Source organism: Sus scrofa, chromosome 17 (assembly GCF_000003025.6).
Source record: "Sus scrofa isolate TJ Tabasco breed Duroc chromosome 17, Sscrofa11.1, whole genome shotgun sequence".
NCBI lineage: Eukaryota > Metazoa > Chordata > Mammalia > Artiodactyla > Suidae > Sus > Sus scrofa.
In genome coordinates this window covers 59472768-59487092 of record NC_010459.5, presented here as the reverse complement: position 1 = coordinate 59487092, position 14325 = coordinate 59472768, and the positions used below count along the sequence as shown (strand labels likewise).

At 55.0% G+C, this 14325-nt stretch overlaps 1 long non-coding RNA gene across 3 annotated transcripts in view; it reads right to left on the bottom strand.

Moving 5' to 3' along the window:
* Nucleotides 1-14325, bottom strand: part of LOC110257416 — a 96596-nt gene that overhangs the window by 58720 nt on the left and 23551 nt on the right. The window contains exon 3 of one of the 3 annotated variants that reach the window (XR_002339981.1): nt 13414-13734. The exons of the other annotated variants lie outside the window; for them this stretch is intronic. This is a non-coding gene — a long non-coding RNA (uncharacterized LOC110257416). Of the gene's footprint in view, nt 1-13413; nt 13735-14325 lie in introns of those variants that run through there. 3 annotated transcript variants of the gene reach the window in all.

Sequence of the window (14325 nt, the reverse complement as noted above, 5' to 3'; positions counted from 1 at the left end):
CTGAACTGATGTGCGGGAGGAGGCTCAATACTATGGATTTTGATGGACTGATTGGCCTGCACCCCATTGGCCATCTGTTTTATGACTCTCCTGGGGCAGACACTCTTCCTGATTCGATTTTTACTCCATCAAGGAGGGACGCTGTGTGTGAGCCCGCTGTGTCAGCTAAAGATCAAACTCTAAATAATGTTTAGTGTCTGCTCTGGAAGCATGCATGCTGAGCCTAGATCCCAGGCTGGAGAGGTGAGCCTGTGAGATGTCAGAATGTCAGCCACCCCACGCAAGGGACACACACTGGGAGGGCCAGCAAATCAATTAAAAGGACAGTCATTAGCACCTGGGTGAAGGCGGCTGATGAAGGGGTAGAGATTTTTTGCTCAACTGCAAGGTCATTTCACCTCCGTCGATCTATTGACCGCTTTCATCCCCGGAATCAAACAATAAAATGTGTTACCCGAGTGAAAACGCAGGGGTAAAATATCTTTGCGGCTCAAGGATGGCTTCCCAGATGTCAACTAGGAAAGCAGGGGAGGGAGGGCAGAGGCAGACGCTTTGGAATTGCTCCACCTGTCCTGACCACTGGGAAGACGTTCCCAGCAGGAGCTCAGGCTTGTGAGGGCTGAGGCTGAGAGCCTTCCCGGGGGAGGACTCTGCTGTAGCACACTTGGCTCGTCGTGAACTTGGGCAACACACGTGTGGAGGGGAGGGGTACCCATCTTCTTAGTCGGGGGTGGACCCACCTGCCCATGGTCGTTTCTTATTTGCTGTTACAGCCACTTCTTTGCCTCTGCTTCAACGCCCTCTTCCCACTTCTCAGGCTCTCGGGGGGGCTGGGTTATTCTTTTTCTTTCTTAGTCCTTTAAAAAACTATGTGCTTTGGGGAAGTAGGTGGAGCTACCCTTCGCATAGGAAATAAACCTGCCATGGTGACATCAAGCTCAGATCCGTCCTTAGCTCCAAACCCAATTTTAATCTAAACCAAAGCCCGGGCAAGCACCAGCCCAGCCCAGCCCAGCCCGGCCCAGTCCGGCCCAGTCCAGCCCAGTCCAGCCTTGGCTGGTCCATCTGAGTTAACTTCTTTCTTTCCATCACTCCGGGGTGGAGCGGCCAGCACCACAGGGGCCCAACAGCAGTGTGCTTGTCAGGCAGCTGAAATCATTAACTGCATGAACTGAGTAAATTGGATTCCTGATCGTCTAAATTAAAAATTATGCTAACTTTCCTTTCAAAATGCCCGCCCTAAATACAAGCCTACATTAAGATGCATGGAAGGAGGGTGTGAGGGAGGCAGTGAGGAAAGGGCGACCCAGGGAAACCGGGGGCAGTTCTCCTCGCCCCCCCCCCCCACCTTGTGGAAGGACTTTCAGATTCCAGAAAGCCCTTCACATGCAAATTGCTGACACCCAAAGGAAGAGCTGATATCAACAGTAAATGAGAAACTGCCACTGTCATAACGTCAGCTTCCGGGGACTCTCCAGTGGAGCGTGAGATACCTGCCAGGCGGCGGAACATCTAATTGGGAATTTAATGAGGCTCCCGTCCTGGGCTAACCAGTGGTCCCCTGGGTGGCCATGCCGGGTGCCCCCCCCCCAAATACACCAGGGGGCCCGAGCAGATGGGCTGGGCCTTCCACAGCTCCAGGCGGCTGCTTCTTGCTCAGAAATTAGCCCAAGGGGCTCCTTGGGAGCCCAAATGATTTCTTCACTAACTGCAATTTGAATTTCTTCCCCACCTTTGCAAGGGTCTTAAATCTATACTGAAGACAAATGGCAGCAGCTACGCCGGCCTCTCCCTCTCCAGGCTGGAGATGATGCTGGGTTCTGGCAGCTGCTGAGTTCTGAGGCACGGACCCTCCAGCCTCTGGGCTGGCCTGGCTGGAGCGGGGGCAGATTTATCAGCACCCAGTGGGGATGGGGGCGCTTTGGGCAGGGAAGCGGAAGCCTGGCGGGGGAAGGAGGGTGCCCTTCGGGGTTAGGTGGCTGGTCTGGGCGGTGGGTGTGGGGACAGAAGGCAGCAGAAGGAGCACCGCTCTGGCCCCAGAGGACACCTTCCCCTGTGCCTGGTGGGGACCCCTCCGTGCTCCTCAGGGTCGCAGAGGGGCCGCGCATCTCCAAACCTCTCACCGATAGCATGAGGAATGCAGAGAAGTGTGGCTCCCGAGGGTCACGTGCTGAGCCGCCAGACCGTGACCTTGGAAGCCCCATGTCGCTGCCCCTGCAGTCTCTAGCCCCTTGGGAGGGCAGCCAGGGCCCTGGCGCCTACCAGCATTGCTTAGCTTTCCCCACTTTGCAGAGATGAGCAGACACGTTCGGAAGAGACTTTTCACCTATCTGGCGCCACTTATGCCACGTCCGTGGGGTTCGTCCAGGTCGCAGAGGTGGTCAGCAGCTTCCATCCCGTGGATGTGCTGAGACGCACCTGGCCTGTGACTGCTGACCGCCTCTGGTGGCTCCAGGCCTGAGCTCTTGGGGGAAAGCCTGCCGTGACTATTGACACCCAAGTTTGGTGGACAGGGGACCGTTAGGCCTGGCAGGAGACCTGGGCCACGGTCCGGGCATGCGTGCCGCTGAGAATGCAAGGCGAATGTTCATATAGACTCTACCAAAGATTCTCTTTTTCCTTTACTGGATTGATGCTTAAGTTCGTATTTTTTCTACTAGAGTTGCGTTGCACTGTTCTGTCACTTTCTGCTCTGCAGCAAAGCGACCCAGTCATTCACACACAGACATCCTTTTCCTCGCCTTATCCTCACCACAATCCATCACAAGGGGCTAGAGATCAGGCGCCCTGTGCTCTACGGCGGGACCTCGTCGCTCCTCCGCTCCAAACGCAACCGTTTGCATCTCCCAACCCCAAACTGGATTTGTGGAACCGCTACGGCAGCTTTCTTTCTGGATCACAAAGCGTTCTCCCTGGCAGTGACAGTGATTGCCACGGCACTGTTGTCCTGGGCGTTATCAGAGTGGTCCTCCTTGAAGTTTGCCCAAAGTCAGAGGGATGCACCGCTCCCCGAGTGGAAGAATCATGGACGTGGGAAATCGGACAAGTTGAAGTTTAGGCTTCGGCAACGGAGTCAGCGCCTGCCTATGATCTCATTTGAAACCTGGATATGTTTAGGCCTTTGGGCCTTTTGAAAGTCTCTTGAGCATTTCAAAAGAAGTAAGGGTTGGCTTTTTAAAAGCCTTAAAAAATTCTTTTAAAGGCTGGGTTGCTCTCACCACTCGGGGTCCATCCAAAAGCCGTGAGCTCTGAGAGGTCTCCCCAGACCTCGCCATCGGGACACACCACTCAGGACGCCCCATCCCAGCCACCTTTGCAGAGCACGTGTCATAATTCCTAAATTTGTAGCTGGATATTTATTTTTGTGTATTTGTTTGAGACCTGCCTCCCTGCTGCGCTAGAAACTCATGAGGGCAGCTTGCTGGTTTTGCCTCCTCTGCACTCATCCGCTCCATCAGTCTTTATGAAGCTCCAGCTATACACCAGGCACTGGGACAGCACCTGAGATTCAGCCGTGCACACGATCAAGTCCCTGCTGTCAGACCCCTCGGAGCCCAATGGTGGAGAGAGATTTTAGGGAAACAAATGTAGAAGGAGTCATAAGGACTTGGAGCAGAGCCACCGGGCGGCGGGGGGGAGGGGGCACTGCAGCGAGGGGCTGGGTGGGAGGGAATGAGGTCAGAGATGGGGCGGGAAGGCAGCTTGGGCTCTGCGGGCACCTGGGGGGCCCTGCTCGAGGGCCAGGGGAGCCCGGAGCCCAGCCCCAGGCTCAGCAGGTGTTTGTTGAGTGAAAGAACGAATGAATGGATGTCCTGGTTGTTGACACAGCCAGCAGGACAAACTGGCTGTCCAGCATGCGGAGCCCCTGTCTCTTCTGGGAGCTGCAGCTTCAGAGGGTCCACTGAACACGTTGCACGTCTCTGACTTCCCCTCCCCGACCTCGCTGGACAAGAGTGCCCACCCATCCCCGGGGGCGCCCATGCTGAGTGGCATCTCCCAGGAAGCTAAGCTGAGGGCATGGGGACAGATGCCGAGTCACCAGCTTGTGCCCTTGGGGTTGCTGTTCCCCGGACAAGGCTGTTCCGCTTCTCTGGAGGAAACTGAACTTCTCAAAGCCCGCCCAGGGCCCCTCAACCCTTGATGGTCTGACCCTTCATCAGTGTCTATTTTCACTTCCCAAAGTGTGACTGAAAGGACAGCAGAAGGGATGCTCCCTTGGGACTAAAGGGGTGGTTGGAGGGGGAGTGGCATGGGGGGACCATAGGTGCTGTGCCTGTAGAAATGGCCACAGTTGCAGCGGCTAGAACCCCAGAGAGGAACAAAGGTGGCTTGTTTGGCCGAGCAAACTTGGGAGGTGAGAGTCTCTGGATGCCGGATGCTCGTCTCCAGCTGAGGGAATCCAGGCAGCGGTCAGAGCTCAGCTACGGAGCCGTCTGCACACATGGGAGGGCAGAGCACCGGGCCGGGAGCTGAGCCAGAGGGGACTGCTTTCCCCGTGCTTTGGCTTTTCAGCATCGGGCCTGGAAACAAGCCCGAAGAGGTCGGCGAGAGGGGAGCGGGGATGCGGGATGTGTGGGAAGGTGGGTTCTTTCTTTTCCTCCATCTGCCCCATCTCTTTCAGGAAACAAGCCAGCGGAAAGCATTCTATTCATCAACGCTTAGATTTTTAGTCAATCATTCAATCATCCAACCCCCATCAATAACCAAAATTGTGTTTATGCATATATTCAGCTATCCAGACATTCACCCATTTAATCATCTCTCTGATCAGCCATCTACCCATTTTTCTCAATTTGCCCTTCCTTCCATCCTTCCAGCCAACATCCAAACATGTAACTGTCTACTCGTCCACCCACCCATTCACCCATCCATCCATCCATCCATCCACCCACCTATCCATCCATCCATCCATCTACTCATCCACCCACCCATCCACCCACCTATCCACCCACCTATCCATCCATCCACCCATCCACCCATCCACCCACCTATCCATCCATCCACCCATCCACCCACCCATCCACCTATCCACCCATCCACCCACCTATCCATCCACCCACCCACCCACCCATCCACCCATCCACCCACCTATCCACCCATCCACCCAACTACCCACCTATCCATCCATCCTACAAATACATCACGCACGCACTCTGGACAGGAAATTGTTCTAGAGCATATACAGTGATGAACAACACAGACCCGGCCCTCCTGGAACTCATTTCCTAGTGATTAAAAAACCAACAAATATTCAGTGACTATTTTGTGCCTGGACCTGAAAGAGGAGGAGATGCAAAATGAGCCGCTGTACCTGAGTGTTAAACCCTACATGCGCGCTGGGGGAGGGCACAGAATCTACAAAGGGGCCCCTGACTCCAGCTGGCGCACTCAGGAGAGGCTTCTTGGGAGAAATGACGTGTAGTTTCTGGGCAGTGAGTAGAAGTGAACCAAGTAGAAAACAGTCCAAGCACAGACCCTGTCCTGCATCCCCCGTGTTTAGAACATGTAGCACATAGTAGGTGCTCAAGAAACCCTTGTGGCGTGACCAGTGGGTGAAAGAAAGAGAGGCGGGTTCTTTAGCAATCCTGCTTGACACAGGGCCCCCGTCATCTTTTTAGCGGAGTGAGAGGATGTTATAGGAGTCACGACAGCCGCCCGTCTGTACAGAGAAGATGAGAGCGGTGCTTCGGCCTCGCAGGGCTGGGGGCAGGATCACAGCAGCAGCCGGGCACAGAAGGGTGCTCTGTGTTACCACTGCTACTTAGGCTCATGAAGAGTAGCATTCAATAACATAATACAGCAACAGTAGCAACACGCAAGGCTACATGCCTAGCACCGCGCTGTTATTTCGCATCATAATTTGCAGGCATTTGTTGGAATTGAGGCTCTTCTGTCCCACCCTGTAGGGAGATTTGCTCTGGAGCCCCCAGGAAGCTCCCAGCCTCGTGTCTTATCTCCCCGAACCGTGTGTGGCAGCCCTTGTACCAGAGGACTCAGAGGCTTGTAGGAGGGCCTGAGTGTGCCCTGGGTGGGGTGGTGGGGGGTCCCCACCTGCCGGTAGGCAGGCCTCGCCCTCGGCCTCAGGAGGGTGCAGCCCTTAATGCCATACACCCCCCCACACCCTGAATTTCAGAATTTTGCTAAAACCTTTGGGACATTGTATATTCAGCTGAATGACCTCCTGTGGCAATGAGTTTCCATAACAACTAATGGGTGGCCAGCGGCGGGCTTCCTCCCGGGCCCTGCCGGCTCTTGGGCACAATGGCAAATCCTGTTTGTCCCCATGCAGGCAGGTGAGGGGGGTGAGGGGGGCCTGGGCCTTTTGGCCTTGCCCCTGCCCCGCCTCAGACATGAGCCTGTCCCCGCTTGGAGGTGAGGGGACAAGCTTGAGGCTGGCTGGCAGCCTGCAGAAATGCTCCTGGACCCAAAGTGGGGACACCTGGCCCAGCGGTCACCTTTGCAGCTGAGCAGAGGGGACAGTTTGGAACGCGAGGCAGTGAGGGCGTAAATCGGCGTGTCCGCAGCCAGGTCTGGGGTCTCCTCTCTGTCTGGCGGTCCTGGCCCCCTGGGGGCGGGAGGGGAGAATTATAGGGACGGCGACAGACCGCCTCACAGGGAGCCATGCGTTAAAAGAGAACAGGCTGGCTCCCACCTTTGGCCAGCACACCACCAGGCAGCAGACCCCAGCCTGGAACCAGGAGGCCCCAGGAGCCCCCTCAGGGCCTGGAGGAGGGAAGGCGGGGTTGGGTTTCCAGTCTGGAGTCCTGCTGAGCCCGCCTCCCGGCAGCAGGAGAAGTGACCCTAAACTATTTTAAACGCCCGGGCATGAAGTGGCAGGCAGCTCATAAGGAAGGATTAAGGGGTGCATTTCAGAGCCTCAGAAGCGCCAGGCAGATTTCCGGGGCCTCCGAATGACCCCGTCTCTTTCTATCTTGGGAGCAGGAGGCCTCTCTCCGGAACTGAGCTGGTGGCGCCAGCTTCAACTCCTGGCTTCCAGGGGCCTCGGTCACAGACAAGGCCAGGTGGTCCCAGGGTCCCTGAGGGCCTTTCCGCCAGACTCAGGGGCCATGTGGCATTGGCTACCTTCTTTCCAAGTCCAAAGCCACCTGGAGGTGTCCCCAGAGTGGGGAGGAGACTGCCCGATGACCTGTAATAGCTGCCAGGGGACAGCCCCCACCCCACCCCCGCGCCCAGCTGCTATCACACACCCCCATCCCGAGACCTCGGCTCGCTCGTGTGTAAATGAGGAGCTCAGGAGAGAGGAACCCAGACACGAAACGTCTCAGGCGAAAAAGGCCAGCAGTGAGGGTCTGGCTCCACCCCAGTGCCTCCCAAACTCGCCTGATCGCACCTGGCGCTCATTCATTCATTTCCCTGATGTTTCTGAACACCTGCTAGTGCAGATAAGGGGCCAGGCGTGCCGATCCAGGGGTGAAAGGGCGTGTTCTAGTGGGGCAGGGGGAACACAGGCAGGGAAATGAACAGAACCAAATTCCAGGCTATGACAACGGCCGTGAAGAAACTCAAGCAGGGCAATGCTAGAGGCGAGAGATGAAGGCTACTTCAGACAGTGAGACCCGGGAAGAGACCTCCGACCTGAGGACTGAAGAATAAGTGGGTCGGCCAGAGCTTTCCAGGCAGCAGAAACAGCATGTGCAAAGGCCCTGTGGTGGGACCACCATGGAGAGAGCCACCCGGTGAACCAGGTCCAGAGTAGCTCAGCAGAGTAAAGGGGAGACAGGTAGGGGTGCCGGCAGAGACAACGGCGTGGGGTGGGGCAGGCAGACTGTGTGGCCACTGTCCCAGGAGCCAGGGTTCACTCCTAGGGACCCCTGCAGAGTTCTGAGCTGGGTTTAAAGTTCACTTTGATAAAGAGCTGATGTGGGGTCCAGAGAGGCATCGACCCCTGGAGATTCTGAGTCAGGGCCCCTGGTCCGAGCCGGGCCGTCAATATTTCTATAGATTCTGTACTCAGCCAAGATGAGCCACCTGCGGGCTCTAGCCCCTCCTTGGTGGCCGTGGGGGAACCCAGACCTCGAAGGCTCAGCCAGTCTTCCTCTGCAGGCCCAGGGCGGCTGGCTTCTCCGCACTTCCTTTGCACAGGAGTGAAGCTGTGTCAACAAAGGTGAGAAACTAGAAGCAAGGAACCTTCTGAGCCTCTGTTCATTGTGCCTGGAGCGGACAGGCAAGAAAGAGCTCAGAAGTGATGGAGGAGGGTCAATGAGCAGCAGAAAATTGGGCTCATGAAAGAAAAATTGATCCGCGCTCCATCTCAGGAAGAGGCCCACGCGTGGCCCAAAGGACTCCTCGGGGTTCTTTGGTTTTGCCTTCAAATCAGAACATTGCTGTCATCACAGCCGCGGGGGTGACGGGCACAGAGGCAGCCTCAGGTCCACGCCTCCGGCTTTGTCTGCTCAAAAGCTGGATGGGGAGGGGGCTCCTCCTGGGGTGGTGAGGAGGGAGGGCAAAGGGGCCCATGCCCCAGCTCTGGAGCCCGGGTTCCTCGGGTCTGACACGTGCCCACTTAGTGCACCCAGTGGATGTCCCAAGGGGTGCGGTCAAGGCTGCCTCCCTCGATCCTGCAGCCCCTGCCCCCCAGCCCACAGGGGGCTGTCTCCACCCTCCAGGACCACGTAATTGCCCACGGATCATCCACAGGCTTTAACCTTAATCCCTTTAAGCCTCTGCAAATAGCGTTAATTCACAATCACCTGAAATGCTATTGATTTTTTTTTTTTTAATTTAACTTGCAGTAAGTTTCCACCCCACTGACACCCAGAGGGAAGGTGATTTCAAACCCCCTGCCCAGGCCACTAACCCCCACTCCCCCGCAATTTCTCAAGCACCAAACAGGCTTTCGGGGGGTCATTATTTATTATTATATTGATGAGCTTTTAAATTCTGAACACCTCCAAGAACAAAGGCAAGTCGCTAGGGTGTGTTCACTTGGCAACTTGTTATTAAATGACAGTCTCTGGGTTGACCAGTTGGCTTCCCTTTGGTGTGTGGGGGTGGGGGTGCCCGGCCCCGTCTTGTGGGAGGCAGGTTTCCATGTGCCACTGGGTCTCCCCGACCCTGGCTGTCCCTGTCACTTTTGTCCACACTACCAGACTGGAGACACCTGTCAAACGGCCCCTTCTCTATGACTCTGCACCTGTTCACACACATCAGGGTCACGTCCAGACAGGAAGATACTTGCCACACACACGTGTGTTTTTTTTAAGCTCCGATCTCTGCGTATCATCAGAGAAGGTATTGGTAAGAAGACATTTTTACCACCAGCTGCGTCGGTTTTGCAAGGGCTAAATGCATCCCCAAGTCAAGTTTCCACATATTAATCATGTTCCCACTGGGGACGGGGGGGCTGTTGAAAAGCCTAGAGGGGCAGGTGGGGCCTGCAGGCGTCTGACCGAGGGGCTGCTGGGCCTGGCCACTTTCTAGTTCTGTCACCTTGGGCAGCTTCCTTATCTATGAGAAGGAGGCCAGAGGGACACAATTGCATAGAACTATACACCACACACACACACACCCCCTGTGCATGCAAAACCAGTGATATCTAAATCAGGGCTGCAGATTGAACAGTGGCAAGTTTCCTGCCTTTGACACTGTACTCTGGTCACAGAAGATGTCACCCTTTGGGGGAAGCTGGGTGAAGGGTGCGTGAGACCTCTGTTCTGTTTGCAATTTCCTGAGAGGTTCTGTCTTAAAAAAGTTGTTGTCCTGAAGGACATAACAGCATCAGTTTCACCAGATCTTGAAGGGGGTTCTGAGAGCTCAGTCAGTGTGGAGCGCCGACCTATCGGTCTATTTATTGAAACCACTAGCCACTCCTTTTTGCATTAGGAGTGTCCAGAAGATGGGCGTGCTGTTTGTTGAAAGGGTGTCTGTTGTGCTTGGCAAGAGCGAAACCTTTTCTTTGGTGTCTGTTGTGCTTGGCAAGAGCGAAACCTTTTCTTTGGTGGTGGTTCATTTATTCTCAAGGTTAACTGTTGTGAATTGCATTGCTGGACCGCCGACACAAGTGTCACCACAAGCCCAATTAAGACGTGCTGGTTGGTTGTCGACGGGCTCCTGCAAGGCAGGCAGGAAGCAGCACCATCGGGGAGAGTTTGGGGTCACAGAACGAGCCTGAGAAAGTCCAAGTGAGAGAGGGGGGACCTCGCTGGTGGGGGTGGTACGTGTTTCTCCTCCTGCCCTTAGGAATTCAAGTCTCCCATGGGCCTTTGCAAAGCCAAGTCCATCCTGACAGAAATGAGACTCTGTCTTCATCTCAGCTCTTTGGCATCAGACTTGGCCTTTAGCAGAGACCTACACTGTGCTTCTGAATTCTGTGGTTGTGTGACAACCATCTGCTCCTTCTTTATGAGTCCTTTGGTAGAGAGTTGGCCACACAGGCAGCTGGGGTGTCCCAGGTGAAGCTAAACCCCGATTCTCGCTCACGTCCCACCACTGCTGTGTGACCTAGTGCAGGTTCCTCAAGCTCTCTGGGCCTCGGCTTTCTTTTAGAGACTGTTCATTAAAAACACCTCGATGTTAACACAAGGGGAAGCTGGCTGAGGGGTCTACAGGAATTCTCTACGCTATTTCTTGCCACTCTTCTGTTAAGTCTCAATTGACCTAAACATCAAAAGCAAAAACTCTGCACCCAAACCCAAACTTCCCAGGTTGCCCAAGGACTGAAGATGACACGTGTGAAGTGCCCGGCCCGCCCTGGGCCGTCACCAGCCTTTACATGGAAACGGCCCAAATGCTGCTTCATCTCCCCACCTTTTCCCCCCCGCTGTACAGTTTCAGATCAGGAAAACAGATGGATCCAACTCTGGTAGGGTGCTCTAAATGCAAGAGGCTTAGGGTGCGTGGAAGAGTCCTCCTGATTCCACAGAGGGAGGCGTGTTTCTCCCCTCGGAATTACAATCGTAACCGTACACGTTCCCGGGGCCACCGGGTGAACTCGCTGCTCCTTCTCTCACACCTTCTAACCCACCCAGAACCCTCTTGTCCCCAGGGCCGCACATGGCAGGAGAGGGTGAATCTGGCACAGGGCCCGTCCTAAAGCCGGTGGGAATAGAAGCAGCCTCCCCGTCCCGCCACCGCTGATCCCCCAGATGCTCCTGGCAGGCTCCACGCTGGGTGTCATTCTGGAGCCTGGGGATGGGTGACAAATGCCCTGTATTCATTTCGGCTATGAAAGTGGCAGGGGTCCCTGACTGTACTTACAGAGAGAGTTGGCAGAGGAAAGGCAACACAATTAAACAAAAGACAGGACACGGGGGGAGGTTTGGGACACGGCGGAAGTTCGGAAGGAGGGTCGATGCTGAAACGCTTCATCCAAACACCATTCCGGCCCCACCTGGAAGCTGCAGAGAAGCCGGGTCCTGCGAGCGATTTACAGCTCCGAGCATTGCCTCCACTGGGTAATAAAACCGTGTCCTCTAATCAATGCTGGCGCTGGCTGCCCGGCTGCAGCCTGGCCGCCCATTTAGCAAAGTCGCCAAGTAATGGAAAACGCAATTGCGTTGTATAATGAGCCTGGGTAATTGGTTGGACCGGGCAGAATGGCCCCACTAAATGTATTCAGTCCGGTGTATTAATTAAAAGCTTGACACTTCGAGCCCCGTCCAAAGTGCCCCATTAATTATTCGTTGAATCCAAAGGTCAGACGTACTGGGTGAGTTACAAGCCAGTGATAACACTGCTCAGCCCTGGGGCCTTTGCGATGGATGGGTGCCTCCACCACCCGACGGGAGCATCGGCCCTCCTCCCTCACCTGTGCACCTGCAAGGCCAAATCAGGAGGAAGGGCTGGCAGCCCCCACCCGGCCCCTGGGCCACGGCCGCACAGCGTCCCCCTTTCACCTGCACCAGGACGAGCTGATCCCAAGAGGCCCCTCGCCTGTGAGCTCTGCCGGGCACACAAGCAGAGCGACTCACTCAAAGTCAGAGATCGGCAGGTGAAGTTCACGTCCTGGCTGCCGTTTGGCTCCAGAACTGTAATGTGGTCCTTATTTCACATAAGAAGAAACATTTTATTTTTCTTTTGGCCATGGAGTCGTGCAGCGGCTTGATGTGGGATCTTGGTTCCTAAACCAGGGATAAACCCGGGCCGCAGCGGTAAAAGCAACACATCCCAACTACCACCAGGGAGCTCCCAGAAGTGCTGTGCTTAAAGCAAAAAGCAGAAGTGGGGAGTCCCTGCCTTGGTGCAATGGGCTAACGATCTGACAGCTGTGGCTGGGTTCGATCCCCAGCCCGGCTCAGTGGGTCACAGCTGTGGCTCAGATTCAGTCCTCAGCCTGGAAACTTCCATACGCCATGGGTACAGCAGTAAAATTAAACAAATAAATAAATAAAAGCAAAAGTGGTGGAGCTCCCTCTGGGAACCTGACATGCTGTGTGACTTTGGGCAAGTCACTTTGCCTCTCTGGGCCTGTTTGCCTGTATTTGAACAGACCACCTCATCTCTGGGACTTGAAACCACTTCAAAGAGGAGTGGACCATCAGGAGTCAGGGCCCCACCTAGGGGGTGCCCCACTGCACCCTGAACCCCTATAGCAGCTATGAGGGAACAGGGCCAGACATGAGCGCCAGGACTCCAAGTCCAACATACACACAGCCCATGACCTTCCTGAGGGGCCCTTAGAACTGTGGGCTCCAGTGAGCGCTGGGCATCCAGGTAGCCAGGAGTGGAGCCTATACATCGGATGCCTCTTCCGATGTTTGACCCAGGGCTTTTGTTCCCACCTGAAGAGGCAGACAGGTGCCACTGGGCTCACCCCCATCCCTACCTGCCCCAAGCCTGGGACTCTGGATCAGCCAAGTGCCAAGGTTCGACAGTGACCCATTGTCTAGATGAGAAGTCAGAGGCACTCGGACTGAGGGGCTGGGGGTAGGGAGGGAACCAGGAGAACTGCTGGTTCTAGAGCCTCCTCCTCCACCTGCTGGCTGTCTCCTGGGCCTGAGAGCATCGGGCGGAAAGAACGCTTCAGACTTGGAAAGAACGTACGAGACTTCGGGGCAAAACCAAAACGGTGGCAGGAGTCGAGGACAGGCTGTTTCCTTGGGCAGATCAGTGATTCAACAGCATCCATCAGAGCACACGACAGGGACCCTCTGACTTGAACTCCATTTCCGGGAATTCACACTCCCGATTCACTGGCTTGTGTGTCTAGAAAGCAGAGGCTTCGGGACCAGGATTTTTTTTTTTTTTTTTTGTCTTTTTAGGGCCACACCTGCGGCATATGGAGGTTCCCAGGTTAGGGGTCGAATCGGAGCTAAGCCGCTGGCCTACGCCACAGCCACAGCAATGTAGGATCCAAGCCGCATCTGCGACCCACACCACAGCTCATGGCAACGCCGGATCCTTAACCTGCTGATCGAGGCCAGGGATCGAACCCATAACCTCGTGGTTCCTAGTCGGATTCGTTTCCGCTGTGCCACGGTGGGAACTCCCAGGACCAGGATTTCTTACAGCCCCAGGCCTCCTGCTCCGTGGGCCCTGAAACAAGCGAGGAGATGTCGCACCTTGCCCGCCCCACAGCCGGCCAGCAGGACAGCTCGTCTGTAGCCCTTTGCTTGGCGCCAAGGCTTCCTGGGTGCTACTTCGGGCCAGGTGCTGAGCAGTGACCAAAAGAAGGCTGCACCCCTCTGTGAGCTGATACAGGAAGGGTCCCAGCAGATCCACGGGAGCAAAGCTAGTGGCAAGCAGCACACAGGAAGAGCCACTGTGGTTGTTAAACTACAAGACAGACATACACATGGGTGACTATGTGTGGAAACTTCCAGAAAATGTAACATCAGGGCAAAGAAGGGAGGAACACTTTTTCTTTTGATTGTGTTTCCTCCTCTGCTGATTAATTTGTTCTCGCACTATCGTGAACTCATATTTAATAATTTTTTTAAAAAGTTTGAATTTTCAAACTTCCATGACCAGCTCTGAAGCCATTGGATGAAACGAATTCCCCTTCTCTCTCTTCAAAATTCAGAGGCCAGTGAACCTCAAGGAGTGGGGGGCAGCAACCAGAGGGTGTTTTGAGCCCAGCTGGCCCTTGAAGCCACGTGACTGCTTATTTAACTGATGGCTGCTGTCCTCATTCAAAAGATGTTCTCTCTGTAAGAAATGAAGGTCCCTGAATCTGTCGCTGTGACCAAGCACACCTGTGTGCATCCTCAGGCTGCCAAGCTGAGAGTTTAAGATTTTGTACATTAATTTTTTTTTTTTTTTTTTTTTTTTTTTGCTTTTTAGAGCCACGCTTGTGGTACGTGGAGGTTCCTAGACTAGGGGTCAAATCGGAGCTACAGCTGCCAGCCTACACCATGGCCGCAGCAA